At 36.4% G+C, this 17,926-nt stretch overlaps 1 non-coding gene across 1 annotated transcript; it reads left to right on the top strand.

The window, feature by feature from the left end:
* The first annotated feature begins 7,067 nt into the window (after positions 1 to 7,067).
* Trnat-cgu lies at positions 7,068 to 7,138 on the top strand. The gene has a single exon. It is a non-coding gene; the product is annotated as a tRNA-Thr (tRNA).
* The last annotated feature ends 10,788 nt before the right edge of the window (positions 7,139 to 17,926 follow it).

Below are 17,926 nucleotides of genomic sequence, written 5' to 3'. Positions count from 1 at the left end.
ACACCGCCTGCAAACGGGGAGATGAGGGTGGCTAAAATATATTCTGCAACCCTGTCTCCTCGTTGGCTACAAATTTCAACCCTCCGCATACATGCCTTCCCCTTCACCCGCTCGTAAAATCACGCGTTCTCGGTAGCATCGAGGAGGACTTCTCAGGACCGAAAAGAACTGAGGATTCGAATGGTCTCTGGAAAAGTACGTCGCAGAACTGATTAGGACTTACCAGGTCCATCTAGGTCTGGAGAGATCTTGAAAGACCTGTGTACGTCCAATCAGAACCAAATCCTCGACTCGGGTGGGTTTTCCGTGCCACATTCCGGAAATTTTTATCGTGTTCAAGTTCCACTGAAATTTCAGGAAATCATGTCATTGAAGAATGACAAGATTCCCTGAGAATCCTTTCATCCTTTGAGAAATATTCCTTTGATTTTTTGTTCGAGTGATCTGGAAATCAATAGAATACTTGATTTTTTCAGTTCGATTATTCTGTGAAAATTCAAGAAAAAATTGAAAATTCATGTCATTTTGTTTTTGAATATTCATGTTCCACTGAAAATTCCATCAAGATGTGACATGGAAATCACACTCTCACTCAAAACCCATGAGTTTCCGTGAATTCTACTTAAAACTTGAAATTTCATAATCATTTTTTCCCGAAATCCGATTCAATGTCACTCTCATGAGATATACTACAATATCTTCCATGAAATTTCAAAAAATTTCCAACAGTGTACAACCTCCTCCCTGTTTTGCCGATTTTTTTTAGTTTCTTCATAAAATTGAATTTTTATCACTTGTGCGTAAAGTGAAATTTTACACACATTTTGATGAAAAATAGAGTTTGACACTCCTGGGAAAAGTGGTCTTTTATACTTGGGAGGGTAGCACACACCTCCGCACCCTCCACAGGTCGAAAAACATTTTTTCGCCCTCGTATCGAAATATACTATTTTCACTACGTCGCATTTTGCACCCCTTTTGCCATGTTGGTACTAGAAGTTTTCTAGATAATTTCTCTCCGTTTTATTTAGTAAGTTTTACTCATATCTTTGGGTGAATTTTCATTATACCTGGCATTATTGAATGTACTTTAAAGTACAGGGTTAAAAATTTTCGTCTGAATTTTCAGAAAATTTTTGTCATGTTTAATTTTCACTACAATTTCAGGAAATCTTGTCATTGAAAATTGAAATATTCTATTGATTTTCTGTTCAAATGATCTGAAAATCAATAAAATACTTGATTTTGCAGTGCAATTATTCCATGAAAATTTGAAAAAGTCAGGAAAATTCAGGCAAAAATTGACAATTCATGTCAATTTGTCTCTGAATATTCATATCCCATTGTAAATTCAATCAATTTGTGAAATTTCTGTCCCACTCCCATTGAAAACTCATGAATTTCCTTGAATTTTACCAAAAACTTGAAATTTCACAACCACACTGAGAGAAAAATATGATTCTTCTGACGATATTCCATCACCATCACATTATAGTCTAAAAGTTCTCAACAATTTTTCATGGGTTACGGTAACTATGGCCGGAGAAGTGATTACTACAATGGAATGTAGTCATTGCTACTATTTTATAGTTCTACTCACGATAGATTTGTCGTGGTTACTTTTGAACTTTGGTTAGTTTAACTGCATTTTGATTTGCAAAAATTACGCTTGTGAAGTTACATACAAAAAATAGTTATTTTCATCACAAGGTCCACAAAGTATTTTCTGACGAATGTGGCTTTGTAGGCCGAGCCGAAGGCGAGGCCTATAATCACATTCATCAGAAAATACTTTTGGACCGTGTGATGAATGCAATTTTTCGTCAGAAGGCCCGTAAACCGCGATCTAACCGAGCGAAGCGAGATTAGAATCGCGGTTTACCGAGCCTTCTGACGAAAAAATCGTATCGTTCACCAAAACTGCCTCCTCTATTTTCTTATTGTAAATCGAACTTCAGATTTTTCTCTCAGTGCATTTGTCCCCTAAATCGAATTGAATGTCACTCTCATGAAAATTACTACCACATTTCCTATGAAATTTCGAAAAATTTATAATAGTGTACATCCTCATAGAAATTCCATTCGGGAGCAAATTGCTAATTTATTAGCAAAAATTTTTTGTCTACACTGTGACGAAAGCAATTTTCCCCTTGTTTTTCTCCGTATTCTCCATGCAGTGTTCTCCTTCCGTTTCGTTAGTAATTTAAATCTGAGCTCAAAGGCAATTTCCTGAAGATCGTAAATTTAATTTATATTCATTGGATTAGATTATCCACTCATTGATATGGTGATGCTGGAATTTTCTGGTGCTTTTCTGGTTGATATTTTTATTTGGAAATTCGGCCGGTACGCGTGGCGGACGATTTATACACAGGTCTGGGTAAAAATTAGTATTCGTTAAGTTTTGGGAATTAGTGTTAATTAGATGGTCCACGTGAGATTTTTCGACGAGTCACGTGGAAATAATTAAGGTAAGTGAGGGGTCCGTGATGGTTTTTAGATCCTCGGTGGTTCTCTCTCTCTCGGTGAGCTGCCGCCTAATGGCCATTGGGGCCACCTCCAGTTTTCTCATCTCGTATATTATATACTCTACACTTCTTCTCAACATCGTTTCCCATATTCTGTCCCGTGTGGAGAACAGCGAACTCTCCTGGTCATCGCACTCTCTTCCATCATAACTTTCGCGGTCTCGTGCGTTGGGTGTCTCACGCCCGAGCTACGGGGGCTTCTTGGGGGATTTTTTTTATTGGAACACAGTGTACAAACACTTTCTCAGTCGATTCAGAAACCACAGAAATTTTCTTTTTTTTTTTGGGGGGGGGGGGGTGATGTACGAAATTTAATTTACATTCCAGGGATTGAAATCGCTTCATCATTCGGTTTTTTCGGGTTTTGTTTTTAGTTTAAGTGCATGTGGAGATTTTGTGTCTTAGAAATCTAAACCACAAATTAGTGGTTTTGGGAATCGCGTGAAGTTGAAGGGGGATGTAAACACACGTGGGAATTTTCGGAGTGCTTCCTGTAAAAAGATAAACAAAATTGTTTTCGCCGGTTGCGGGCTCTTTCGTGTTGCAAATTTCTTTGGACTCGTTTGGAGAAATTTTTTCAATTAAGAATATTATTCTTGAATGGGAGATATTATTCTTAATTGACTCAGGCTTCTCATATTGAGCTGTTCTCATATTGAATATAACGTTTCTTTCGTGAATTGGGGAAAATGTAGACGTAGAAAAAAAAGAATATCAATTTTCAGGAATTGATCCGTAATTTCTATCCTTAATTTTCGTTGATTCTTGGCACTAACATGAATTACCCTGAACTTTGGGGATTCAATCTCTGAAGTTTAGGGACAAAAATCCTAGGGCTTAGGATCATGTCTCTGGGAATTGATGACAAAATCAATTGAGCTTAGGATTTTATCGCTCGTTAAATTTTATATTGCCGAAGATTCTGCAGAATTAAAACCTTTTCTCTACAAGGAAATTCTTTTCAAAAGTTCGATTGCGAATACTGGAAAAAATCACAATCGACCGTCTATGGAAAATTCTAGTACTGTTGGTAGAATTTCGAGGACATTCTGGTAATTTCTGGAGATTTCAGTGAAAAATTCATTTAAGTACCAGAGCAATTTACACGCTACCCAATAAAATTTCTCTCATCGAGGGCGAGTACTACCCTCTGACGGGTCAATGAACACTTTTTCCGCGAGTGTCAAATGCATTTTTTCATAATAATGGACACATAAAATATCACTTCATACACAGCATGATGAGAAAAGACTTTATATCCATAATTTGCAAATAATCTCTTGTCCAAAAAATTGAACCGAATTTTTCAACCTGAGGTTCTGGCGAGCGGGAGGCTACTACTACAGTCACTCCTCTGTTCTATAGGGGAGGGTAGGGCAAAATCGACCGGGACCGCAAAACGGCCCGCAGGGCAAAACAGACCCCTGACATAAAATTGGTAATTTTTGTTTTTTTTCTTTCCTTCAAGTCAGGAACACTGAATGTGTTGAATTAAAAGTGAGTTTCAGAATCGTCACCGTCACAGGGGTTTTATAGACAAGAAGTGTCGTTGGACCGCAATTTGATCAGATTTGCTAATCACCTCAAACCCCAAATGGTTTTGAATTTTTGTTTTTGCTTCCATTCGGAAGCCAAAACTATCAAAAAAATCAAAAAATTATCAATTTTCTGTCAGTGGTCCGTTTTGCCCGCCTAGTCCGTTTTGCCCTACCCTCCCCTACAATGTAGAATCATCAGTCGCATGCATAGGATTGGATAGAGTGCCGAATGGGAACCGAACAAGTGACTCGAAGGCCATAAAATAGAAAACAAAGACAAAAAAAATATTTCCTTGACCCAAAATTCAGAAGTTCCACCACACCGTACTTTCCAGTCATCTGATTTTTCTCACCAAATCCCGCAATTAATTAAATCCTTGAATTAATGAATTAAACTATTCGCATATGATATAATTCCCTCGGTATAATACCGTTAATTAAAATAATTCCCGACCTACGAATGCAAAAATTATAACTCAGCAGATGGATTTTTTTGAATCAACAGTTGGCAATATAATTACTTGCTAAAACATTTCTGTTTACTCTCTCTCGCATGCAAAGCAGTCACCAGCAATTCCAACGACATACCCAACGTTTTTCCGAGATCGTTGGCACGCGTATACCATCACCAAAGCCGAAAGGTTCTTGATCTACGAGCTATGACAAGAGGGCACCTGTCCCTTCACATAGGCAGCCGGGTACACATTTCACAACTGAGGAGGATGAATTTTATGGCTAGTCTAATGAAGTCGTTTCAAAAACCTCCGCCACTAAAGAGGAAGTATATTGAAGAAAAAGGGACGATGTTAGCTTAATTGGCTGTGCCATATTCCTTCTCAGCGAATTCATTCTCTGCCACGATATTTTATATTTCAAGAATCAACAGAAGCATTAAACTCAAAACCTGAATAAGTATCGATGTGGTCACGATCGAGGGTTTAACGAATAGATGACGGAAATTCAGGTCTAATGAACATATTTATAAGTTTGCCTCCGACTTTTGTGGCTCGTAGATTGTAATTTATAGATAATTTATGGATTATATGTCAATATTTCCAAGAAATGTGAGTATAGAAATTAGAACGAATAACATCACTCATCCAAATACCTCATTTGAATCGAATAGAAGTCTTTATTTCTCATTTTTCTTTTCATCTCAGTAATATATTCGTGTTATTTATTTAAAGTGCTGAAATCTATACATGTGATTTATTTACACTATTGTTGACAATGGGATGGTTTATACTTTTATTTTACACTAGGGGGCTACGTCTCCTGCTGGCTCCACTCGCCAACCCCCGTATGACCCACATATGATTCCCATATGATCCCCACATAACCTCCATAACTCTTATTCTGACCCTTGTGACCCTCATTCTGACCCTCACCATATGATCCTTATGCTGACCCTTAATATGATCCTTATGCTGACCCTTGTGACCCTTAATCTGTCCCTTGTGACCCTTATTCTCACTTTCATGACCCGTATTCTGACCCCTGTGACCCTTATTCTGACCCCTGTGACAGTAATTCTGACCCTCATGATCCTGATTGTGAACCTCGTGACTTTAATTTTGACCCTTGTGACCCTTAGTTTCTGGCCCATGACCCTCATTTGGGCCTTTAATCTGACCGTTATAATCCGTAATCTGACCCCTGGAACCCTTATTATAACCCTTATGACCGGTATTTTGACCATCTCAAACCTTATGTTGACCCTCATGAGACTTACGTTGACCCTAATGACCCTTCCTTTAACCCTTATTTTGATTCCTTGACTTTTGGAGTCTAACTTTCGAGTACCAAATTTTCATCACCAAAAATCGATTTTAATTGTCATAATAATAGAGATTCGTTTGGCATGTGCATATTTTTTCTATGTAAATATGGTCAGTTGCGTCCGCAAATTTCTGAATAGTAAAAGACGGGAAACAAGTGGACTTTCATAGCTGTTGTAACAATTTATTTCTTTGTATATCATAAAGCAGGCAATGCCATAAAGTATGATCAAAGTCTTAAGAATCCGCACCACAAGAGCAACTCGAGTCTGCACTATGTTAGGTTTAAATTATTAATTTTAGTCAACTGAAGTTGGTGCTACCGGGCTTATTGCAATCAAATAAACGTTTCGGATTCAAATAAAGGATTAAAAAAAAATCTATTTAAAAAAAATAAAAAAAATATTTAAAAAAAAACCACGAATAGTCAGCGTCATCCAAATTACATTTTGCACAAAATTATTATTTTTTTAAACATTCGTTATTTATAAATAAACTAATAAAATTGTTTAAACTTTCTGAAACTTCATTTTTTCGGGCATGAAATCGATTTCTGGTAAAATTCTGAATATGAATAAATTTGCTACGATTCCGAACAAATGATTTTTATGGTGGAAAATTGATTGTTTATAAATTATTTATAGAAGTAACTCGGAATGTTCAAAAATTGCTCTTTTTAAATTATTTCAGTTTTCCTCTAAAAGTAAACTTCCTAATTGTTTTTTCAGATTTTTAAAACGTTTTCTAATGATTCAACATCGAGATTCAAAGTCGGAACTGCAAAGTTTAACTAATGAAATCACTGTAAAATTTCCGGAAACGTAGGGCCAAATGGGGCTCAAATAAAAGCTGTGATAATCGACTACAAAAGTAGAAAAGCATTCTACTGGAGAAAAAATAACCAAAGTACTTGGATATCCCAAATAACATTCTCATTCAGATCGAGAATTTATTTGTTTATATTCAGGAAACTATCCATTGAATATGAACAAAAACCCAAATAAAAATGCAAGCTTTATTGGGAGCAATTCGAATAAACCCCTTCCTTTAATTCAAATAAACAAATTCTCTGAGTGCAGTCATTTCGACTTCATTCTCCCATTCCCGGCTGGGCGGATCGGGATTTTTTCTCTCTAAATTTTAATTCTATTTGAATTAATTATTTGCCTAAAGAAGGTTAGGCGGCGGGTTGAGTTCAATTTGGAGTGAGAGAATTTCCATGGGTCCCGGTAGCTTAGTTGGAAGAGTGCCCGGCGCGTAACTGGGAGACCCGGGTTCGATTCCCGGCTGGGCGGATCGGGATTTTTTCTCTCTAAATTTTAATTCTATTTGAATTTTTTGTATCATCAAATATTTCGATCCGAAATACTCGGACTCAATCAAATTGCTCCAGAACCGACAAATACCCCCGAAATTGTGAATATGAATTATGCACGAGATTGTGAGAAAAGGTAAACCATCATCCAACTCACCTCAAAAATCTCTTCGGCGTTGAGTGGGCTGATGTTTCATATTTTATTCCTCTATTTTCTCTCATGGGGGATAATTCTAGGGGCCCAGCAACGGCAACCGTATAATTTTGGGGTTGAATTTCTTTATTTTTCGATTTATTTTTATCCTCTGTTATTTATTTTTTCTTTATTTTCTCATCTTCCATCGATATCAATACTCCCTCATTTTCATTCTACGTTTGGTGGTGAGATATAATGCACACATGATATCCTCGATCATACATCAGGCGGCCCCAGGAGCAATTGCATATCGTTGCGCCTGATGATGATATTGACGCCTTTGAATAACGTCTCAGCTCATTCTCAGCAAATCGAAATCACTTTTTTACTCCACCCTTCATCATGAACAAACCGAGAGGGGCCCTTGATGATAATTTCGACTCATTCTCACCCCCTTCACATCGCTCGTGCCTCCAACGCCCGTCCCTCATTTCCCCTCGTGTTTTTTATCTCCAAATATCTTAGTTTTTTTCGCTCCCCCTTCTCCTCTACCATCACCTTGTACGTTTTTTTTTATTTATCATCTGTCCATCTTTTTCGCTCGCACAAGATGAAACGAAGGGAGGACCAGGAGGGCCACTCGTTAGCCCGTGCACCTGTGCACCGCTCCTGCCGACTCAAATTTTTCATTCGTGTCCCAGGCTCTCCCTCTCCGCCATGTTTTTTTTCTTTTTTTGTCATCATTCGGTTTTTTAAATTCGTTCAAACTCACATTTTCAACCGACGACATTCCGCCACCTCGTTGAAGCCAATAAACTTCGTTTCTTTAGGTTCCTGAAGTGGTGATCAAGTTTTTTGCCGGAAATGATGGAAGAAAACTAGACTTTTTTCCCAGCTGCAAGAGGAGAATATTTCTTTTTGGATACTAAGAAAAAAAATTCTTGGAATACTTATCGGCAATCGATTTGGTACTGAAGGGTCAGTCGATTCTTTGAAAATTCAATGAAAATATCGATTTCAATGTGATGCATTGAGAAAAAAATGTAATTTTGCCAATCAAATTTGTTTCAAACAAACAAATGCCCGTAATTTTCATACAAAATTTGATTATAACTTCTTGTCTGATACAAATTTTATCGGTAGAATTATATTTTTCTCTCAGTGAAGAACAGTACAAATGCGCAAAAATAATGAAGTGATACTTGAATTGAAATTCCAGAAAAATCGTCATTAAAAAACTGAATGTTTGATCAATTTTCTCATCGAGTTATAAGAAAATCAGTTAAAATCGTGAGTTTTAATCAAATAATTCAGTGGAATGTAGGAAAGATTGGGAGAATTCAACAGGTAGATATAATCATAAATTTGAAATTGCTTAAAAGTTGAAGTCATTCGTGAAATTCTCGTTTTATTTCCATTGTTGAAATTTACGCCTTCACTAGGATTCAACTTAGAACTTGGACTTCAATAAACTTTTTGTTTTTAATTCGAAGTCAATGTCAATTTCATGTACATTACGGTCAGATCTCGCATGAAATTTCGATTTTTTCTAATAATATAGCGGGTGTAATTGCAACGTGTCCTAATATGATCTAGAAAATCTTAGAAGGTCCTGGTAAACCCTAGAATTTTCGGGAAGATCCGAACAAAAACAAAAAGGCTAGAATAGTTGAACGGAAAATTCCCAGATGATTCCCGAATTTTCCAGAATAATCTGAACCTGGCTGAAGCGTTTTACTTCTTAGAACTTCTTAGAACATTTGATGCTTTAGAGAAAAGTGAGTTAATTTTATGATAAAAACAGAATCAAAATTTGAATGGGCATTCAATATAATGATGGAAATTCGTGCAGATTATACAAATTCGACGGACAACAATACTCTTGTTTTTTCAATTTGTCCAATGCATTTCAATATGAGAATTAATATCCAAATTTCCATCCTTGCTAAACTAATGTCTGAATTTCAGACATTTTTCAGATGTCAAAAAGCATCTGAATTCATCGAAGTACCTTAATATTCAATACACTTTTGGTGTCTCAAAATTTAGTGATTTTTTTTGAGGCATTAAATGTTCTGAGGTGCTGTCGCAATTGAATATCAAGTAAAAAATAACCCAGGTATTTCATCTCCTATCCACCAAGCAAATATCGCAGTAAATTCGATGATCAACCTTTACCCCGACACTGACATCTTCAATGATTCATTTATTTCACTGGTAAAAAAGGCTTATGAAACTTTCATTTTTCATTACTGATTTTTATGAAGCTTTTCCTTCTGAAAACTTGATTTTAAATTCAGAAATATAATATAACACTATTCACTACATTTGGCATACATTGAGCCCTATGGAATAGCGTGCAGACCGCGCAGAACCAGTAAAATAAAAAAATTAACAAAATAAATTGTCTTTCAAATTGTCAGACAGTCAAATATTCAAACGCTTTAACCATTCAGATATTACTCTGCTTTCCAACATCTTAAATTCAAACAGCTTTCAAACACCTACACTGATAGAAATGGTGGAACGATTCAGTTGCACCAAACGAGACTTCGTAAATGTTACCGCGATTCGTTAATAGTTAACGAATCGTGGTAATAGTTAAAAAGTCTCGTTTGGTTCGACTAAACCGTTCTATCAGTGTAGCTTTGCCATGTTCTTGAAAGGAAGAGCCTCAATTCTCTCAAATTTCACAAATAAATAAGAACCCATAAACAACTCGTTCCTGTCACGGTTCAAAATTCGACCAGTAACAATTATCGTAAAACTTTTCAACATTCCCCAAATCCCCCAAACGAAATTGATTCGTTTCGGATGGTTCATCGTGATGTCTTCAGTAAGATAATCAAATTCCCCAAACCGAAAATCCACTCCCCCAAACGATAAAAGCCCCTAGACTCCTGGAGACGCGTGGCCAAGTTGCAGTGGCCATGTAGTAGTCGTATGGAAGCCGCGAGCCAGGGTCTCGCAGTTTGAAACACGAAATGAAACTCGTGCACCTGCCCTCGTCTTGGCCATTCCCCTGCATCACCTCGACTTGCCTCCCGCCTCGCCCCTCCAATTCGGCCATCACATGCATATCCCAAGTGCACAGAGTTTGAAAAAAGAAGAATAACCCCGAATAAAATACAACCCGTAGGAAGCCCCTTCTGGTGCTTCTCATGCTGGCTGCCACGTTACAATCATCCTGAAGCGCAATGCTGTCTGGGAAGCTGAGAGCCTGATAGTCCTGATGCCTCCCCCCCCTCCGCCCCCCTCTACCCCCATTTGTATCACAGTCCAAAGCATCATGCAAAAAAATACCCCCGAGGTTATAAACCAGAAACGGCTTCCCCCCACCCGAATGGACTTCCATGCGCGTGCCACGATACGCGCGGAGGGGCGCAAGCGCTCATGCTGCTCCGAGAGATGCGAAAAACACGTGCCCCGCCGAATCAACTGAGTGCGAAAAAATAAATGAGAACACACGAAGGGAAAACAATTAACTTGAAATTTTTGTGCTCCTCTGAACAATTTTTTTTATATTAATCTCGTAAAATTATTCAAATGGAAGTGGTTTAGAGTCTGTTATACCAAGGTCCGGTTACACCAAGCCCAGTTAAGAAAATCCTCAGTTAACACTCCGTTGGTCGCGCCGTTAGCACAGCGCCGCATAGCAGTAATCGACATGATAAAATTGAAATATTTAGGAAAAATCTGAAAAAAGTGAATGGTGATCTAGAACAGTGATTGCCCCCACAGTATGCTACATTGTTAGAAAAAAAATGAAATTTCATGGACAGTTGACTACGAATTTTCAGGAGTGTCACTGCACTGAATGTGATTTAGGGAAAAAAATCATGAAATTTCAGGTTGTACTGAAAATTCAGTAAATTTCCAGAATTTTAAGCCACATAAAGACGAAAATCTGTAATGACAATTAATGTCATCAGACTTTTTGGAAAATAAATCACTTGATCTATTTTGAAAAAAAAATGGATAAGTTGATGTTTATGTTGAATTTGTTGTGTGTTGAATTGTCGTGTTGAATTTGCTTTGTGTTAAATAGTCATGGAACCATATAATGGTATATGTAATGTAACATAATATGGTATACACAATGTATGTTATTATTGTTATTGGTTTATTATTTAATTTTTTTTATTATCTGCATCATATTTTATAATACGTATAGTATTCTATTATACATTGTATATTATACATAGTTTATGTAATATAGTATTATCATATTTTTACACAATGCGCTGAATAGATTGCCTTCAAAAAACGTAACCCTTGATGGATTTACATATAAAAAAACGAAATACATTGCGGAAACTTTTTCTTCGGAAAACTTGATATTAACTTCAGAAATCTAATATAACACTATTCACTACACAATTGACATACATTGAGCCCCATGGACTAGGACATACACGCGCAAAGCGCGCGGACTAATCTGGTATCATTAAAAATTTTTTAAAAAAGTGCGACGCCGCGCTCAAAGCGCGACCAACAGAGTGTTAAGTATCGGAATAAATCAAAATAATCGGCTGATCAATTTTGATCGAAGGGTTATCGAAGGTATTTCACCAAAAAACGTGGTGCATCGATATGTAATCACTATTTGCCAATAATACCACTAATTATGAAATATCCAGTCGATATGCATGACCCAATAGCTGAATAAAAGCACTTTACCGCAAATTCCTAAAATTTTCTAACTGTGGAATAAATTTACTCCAGACGTAACGTTATTCTGCCGATCTGTTTGGCTAACAGGGCTTGGTGCAACCGGCCCTTAATAGTAAAAATTAATAATTCATCTATTTTAAGTGAAGCGTCTATGAATAGTTTGCACCAAGCTCTGTGAGCGACTCAAACCAAAGAATAAATTTGATCGTGTGTGAACTTCATGGGCTAACAGGCCGTTAACTAACGATTCAATTAGCTGATGCTGGTGCAACTGAGCCCATTAGAATCAAATAAATCATTCATTCAATCCAAATAAAGAATGATTAGATGTTAATAAATTCGTTCTGCTTGCCATATAAACAATGATTCCATGTGGAACTAGTAAAGAATTTTATCGTGTCGAAAAACCATTTTTTTATATTTAAGGGGTCTCCGCAGTACTTTTGGGCAAAATATGACAATGTCCTTGCGAATTAAATAAATCATATAGTAATCAAAAATGATAAAAAGGAATTTTTAAAAGCAATTCTAACAACTTTTATGGTTTTGTTCGTGTTTAATTAATTATTCAAATTGCGCCTTATACACAATCTTTATGGACGCTACTTTATCCCATACCCCTCACACTGTTGACAACGTGCTAGCCAGCAAAGGAAGCTATATTGTTCTATATTAAGCCCTAAACAATATGAGCACGAAGTCCCACTGGATTTTATCGTTGATTTGTTCAATAAATTAATGATAAAAATACTATGGGGATGTCTGTCATTATCCAACATATGTCATGTTTGATGTCCCGTCTCTCTCGAAACTAACTTCACTAACTATTTCACACTCCACACTCCACTCACCCGCGCTCTCATCGCAACTGCGGAGACCCCTTAATGAACTTTTTATGATAAAGTTCATTCAATTCAAATGAACCATTTCTCTGGGTGCATAGAAATGATTTGAAATTAATAAATTCATATGTATATTTCAATGGTAATATTTTCATTCTCTATTAGAATCAAATAAACAATTTATTCGGTTCAACTGTACGCTTATTAAGGCACAATAAATTCATTCTCAAACACATGCAATCAATGTATTGAAATCAAAATGAGTAGTTGAACATATGCATCATTATCAAATGTGACAAAATTTTACAACTAAAAAATTCATGACTGTTAATTTAAATCTACTTAGTTGATTCAAAATATTCACATGACGAGAATATTCATTTCTTCTAATCTGAGGATTTTAAACCGTGACCTCACGCTTTAAAATTGACATTTGTACACGGAGAGAAATGTTCAGTAAAAATTACGGAACAATTTACGTAATCCGCAATAGGAAATCGTTTTTCGGCAATTTTTAGACGAGTGGAAGAGAAGACATCTGAAACGTTCAGTGAATTCTCAGGTTCATCACTGAGCAAAGTACGAAATTGTCACGTAATTTTTCCCGAAGAAGTCAAATCTTTCAGAAACTTGCCGTCTTACTATGCCTCAAAAATAAAAAAATCTTGAACGTTCAACAATCTTTATGAAGCTGGTGAGTTATTTCTACGTTCCGTTCCGTAAAATTTCTCAATCGTCGGGGAAAAATTACGGAACGTAATTTTGGCTCCACAGCTGTGAGTCATCAGACGGATGATTAATTTTTACGGAACAAATCGTAGAATTTACGTGGCGATTCGTACATATTTCAATTCCGACTCACACTTTTTATTGAATTCCACTTCGCTCGCGGATTGCGTTTCAAAACGTAATTCTTACGTTTTTTTTCTGGTAATTTTCATTGAAATTTTCTCTCCGTGTATGAATATTAAACTAGTAAAGTTTTCATTTGGATCAAGGAAACATTTGTTCATATTCCGAGAACTATTCATTTAATGTGAGTAAAAAGGCAAATAAAAATCGTGTTAAAGTTGGAATAAAAGCTTTATTGTGACCGATTCTTTATTATAAACTCATTCACACTGATTTTCCTGGGTGCAAGATCGTTGATGGTATTCTGGTGCACGCCAATTATGCGGACTCAGTTCTGATTGCAAGGGCATCAAAAACATAAAGCATTGATTTGGATCCAATTTCTTAATCGTTGCCGATGAATGCAATCAAGGAAGGCAAGGATAACGTGTTTAATCCTCGCGACTGTGCAAACATAAAAGGAAAGCATGCATAATGTCACGACTGAATGACTTCTTTTTCGAAATTACGAAGTAAGAAGTTCTGTAATCATACGCCTTGAGACGATTGATAATGAGGGAGTGGTGGATTATCACGCATGACGGGCGGAGAAGTTGCAATCAAAAGTGGGGTTAAGGTAATAGGTACGCGAAATGTATCCGGTAATTGATCATTTGAAATGGTCGATAATGATAGACGATTTAGTGCACCTCACGGTTGGATCAATATTATGTATTTGTTGTCAAGTTTTCGTTGGAGCTACTAGTTCTGGTTAATCTTATATATAATATGTGAAAAAACTGAAGGCGGTGATACGGGTTCAGTACACATTGGTATTTATATACATAACTACACACTGAGAGAAAAAAGAACAAGTTCTCAAACAAGTCTTGTTTGGGACAACTAGTAATGCCGCGAGAGCCTTCATGGGACAATACACGCTTCGCATGTAATTGTGCTTTGCATGTGTTTGTGTTTTTGGTTTGACACCAAAAAAACCTTTTTTGATCATTTTTAAAAAACGATTTTTTTGGCACAAGTAACACTTGTTTGCAAACTGATGTTTTTCTCTCATTGTATGAATAATCGCCCTAACAGCAACGAAATAGTTGGCTCAAAAGGCGGATCATCACAGAAGATGGCGCCTCTTGAGGATGAAAAGATCTCGTATAGGGGAAAGTTAATCCAGAAATATTTTGTCCTTAAGTTACAAGTTTGCTACACGGAGAGAAATTTTTGATAAAAATTATCCTACCGTTCTATAAAAGTATATCATGAGTCATCGTTTCCTCATTTCTATCCCGAAATTTAGTAAAAATTAATATATGATGATCAAATTTTATTCTACGTTAGAGAAATTTTATCCTGACGCATAATGAATTTTACCCTTCCAGTCCAATAATTTTTATGTAGATAACAACAAAAATTCTAGAACGGTTGGTAAGTTTTACCCTACCGGTACAGTAATTTTTACTCTACCGGCACGGTAATTTTTACTTTTATCAGGATAAAATTTCTCGAACGTAGAATAAAATTTGGTCATCATATATTAATTTTTACTAAATTTCGGGATAGAAATGAGGAAACGATGACTTATGATACACTTTTATAGAACGGTAGGGTAATTTTTATCAAAAATTTCTCTCCGTGTACTAGACACCTCGCCTTCGGCTCGGCCTGTAAACTTCACATTCGTCGCGAACGAAATTCATACACTTGTGGTCTAATATACTGTTAAAGCACTCAACTTATCGCACGGGTTGATGTAAAGATATTTAATTAAATTGAACTGAATGGAAAAATCATTATGCAATCAAATTTTTTAAGCAAAAGGGTTATTTTTTCCCAATGTGGAAAACACGCTTCTTTCCAAAAGCTTTTTAATTATTATTGCCACTTGTCCATCACTATCAATTCCAGTTACAAAATAAGAAAAGTTTTGTAAGATCGATTGAAAAAATATAGAACAAACTATGAAAAAAAAAAAAAAATTCTAAGAGAATTAGAATTTAGAGAGAAAAAATTTCCGCTTCACCCAGCCGGGAATCGAACCCGGGCCTCCCAGATACGCGCCGGGCACTCTTACCGATTAAGCTACCGGGAACCACAGAAATTCACTCTCAAATTCACCTCAAACACCGCCTAACCTCCTTTAGGCATTAAAGAATTCTAAGAGAATTAGAATTTAGAGAGAAAAAACGCATCGCAATTTTTATATCTAAACACGTTTGCGCGCCGACCCAGTCACCTACCAAGGGATAGCATAACTTTTTTTTTGTGATACTAAAGGAAGCCGGTTTTCTCTTGCAACGTGAATCAATGAACCTCGATCCAAGTACGAAGCCGGTTGTCTTTGTGAAGTCCACGCGGTCTGAGTGATTCTACGCTTGGACTACTCCTGCACCGATCCATAAGTGTCTAGTAACTTCTTCTACGCCACGATGAACTCCCCGAAGACATAAATTTCAGGGTGAACATAATGACTATTAAGATATATAGACTTAAAAAGAAGTCGTGGAATCTGAATAGCTTAGTCAATGACTGCAGGCAGTTTCTTCTTCAAAGCTTGAACAAGAAAAGATACACTAGAACGAACATGATCTGGTCGTTACAAGACATTTCTTTGGCGAATAAAATGAGAAAATGCGAAGCATCGTTAAAACAATTTGTAGTATGGGTTTTTCATTGTTTCGGAAATTTCAGTTGATGAAATAAGAGTAGAGAAATTATTGAAATTTGATGCAAGAGAACTTGTCGTTATATGGCTGTCATTTTTTCCTGACCTGTCACACGGAGAAAAAATTTAGAGAAAAATTAAAAAACAAGAAAACACGGAAGACAAAGTTTGAAAAAAATTACCAAACAAGTCAAGACTTGTGTCGAGTGGGCTAGACACAAGTCTTGTGTGCGAAAAGTTGCGAGTTCGATCCCGGAAAAATTCCGTTGCTGGCACGGGAATTTTTTCGGGTCCGTCCAAATGAACCTATTTTACCGTGCTACCACAGTAATTTTTCTGGAATTTTTTTTTCCGTGTAAGTTCCGTAATTTTTACTGAACATTTCTCTCTTCGTAGAGTGCCGAATGGAACCCGAAAAGGGACTCGAAGGCCGTTAAGGATATCCAAGTATCTTTTACAACTTGGTACAGACCACAAGATAGATTCAACCATTTTCAATCATCAAATTTGTCAATTAAATTGGGTGAGAAAATTTTGAAAAAATCATGAATATTCAGCGTCATTAAAATTACTTTTTGCACAGAATTATTATTTTTTTCAATATGCATTGTTTATACATAAATAATTGAAATTGTTCATAGAAAACAATTTATAGAAAACAATTGTTGTTATATTCTATAAATTATTTATAGAAAATGCTTGTGATTTTTAAAAACTGCAATTTTTTAATCATTTCATCAATCTTCCGCCAATAGTACAGTTTCTCTTTTTTTTTTCACATTTTTAAAATGTTTTCTAACTGTTCAATATTGAGATTCAAATTCAGATCTGCAAAGTTTGAATAATAAAATCATTGTAAAATGTTCGGAAACTGGGGGTCAAATGAGGCTCAAATAAAAGGTCTGATATTCGACTACAAAAATAGAAAAGAATTTCACTAACGAAAAAATAGCCAAAGTAGGTAGCCTACTTGGATATCCTTAACCCTAGTCTGGTCACCTGACGGGAAAAAAATGCGACGTTAGTCACCTTCGCGGGAGAGTACCGCCGTGTTATTTAAGCTCCAGCGTTGCCGAATCCACTCTACACTTCCCGGGCGCGTTTAGCGAGTTCCCAGCAACGTCGCGCAACAGGCAATTTCATTTAGCACGGGAAAAAATTGTTCACCTGTTGGAAAATTTTTTTCTCTCCCAGAATTAAGGATACAATATTGAAAAAAAAATACTAGAATTTTCCAGATACTTCAATTGACGAATTCAATTTTTCTCAAATTTTTCCGGTCAACCAGTCGATGCCAAGGTGAATAAAACGACGTGTTGCGCCAATTCCCTCGCATGGTGATCAGTCTAGGGTTAAAAAACAAGTCAAGTAATTGACTTTTTCAACCCTAAATCGGGGGAAAAGTGCGAGACAAATAGTGAGTTTTTCTCCGGTGGCCCGGGAAAATTTACTCAACGTGAGGGTAATTTGTCCCGACACTGTATAATTTACCCTGCATTCCATCAAAAATTATCACAGTGAACGTTAATGATTACTCAATATTGCGTTTAACTCTTCAGTAACGGAGAATGATTTTTTATGTCACGCGTTCGGTAAAATTTCGCTTC

This window comes from Diachasma alloeum, unplaced genomic scaffold (assembly GCF_001412515.2).
Source record: "Diachasma alloeum isolate Michigan unplaced genomic scaffold, Dall2.0 Dall_scaffold_00299, whole genome shotgun sequence".
Taxonomy (NCBI): Eukaryota; Metazoa; Arthropoda; class Insecta; order Hymenoptera; family Braconidae; genus Diachasma; species Diachasma alloeum.
The sequence above is the reverse complement of the archived record's forward strand: the minus strand, read 5'-3'. Positions and strand labels throughout refer to the sequence as shown.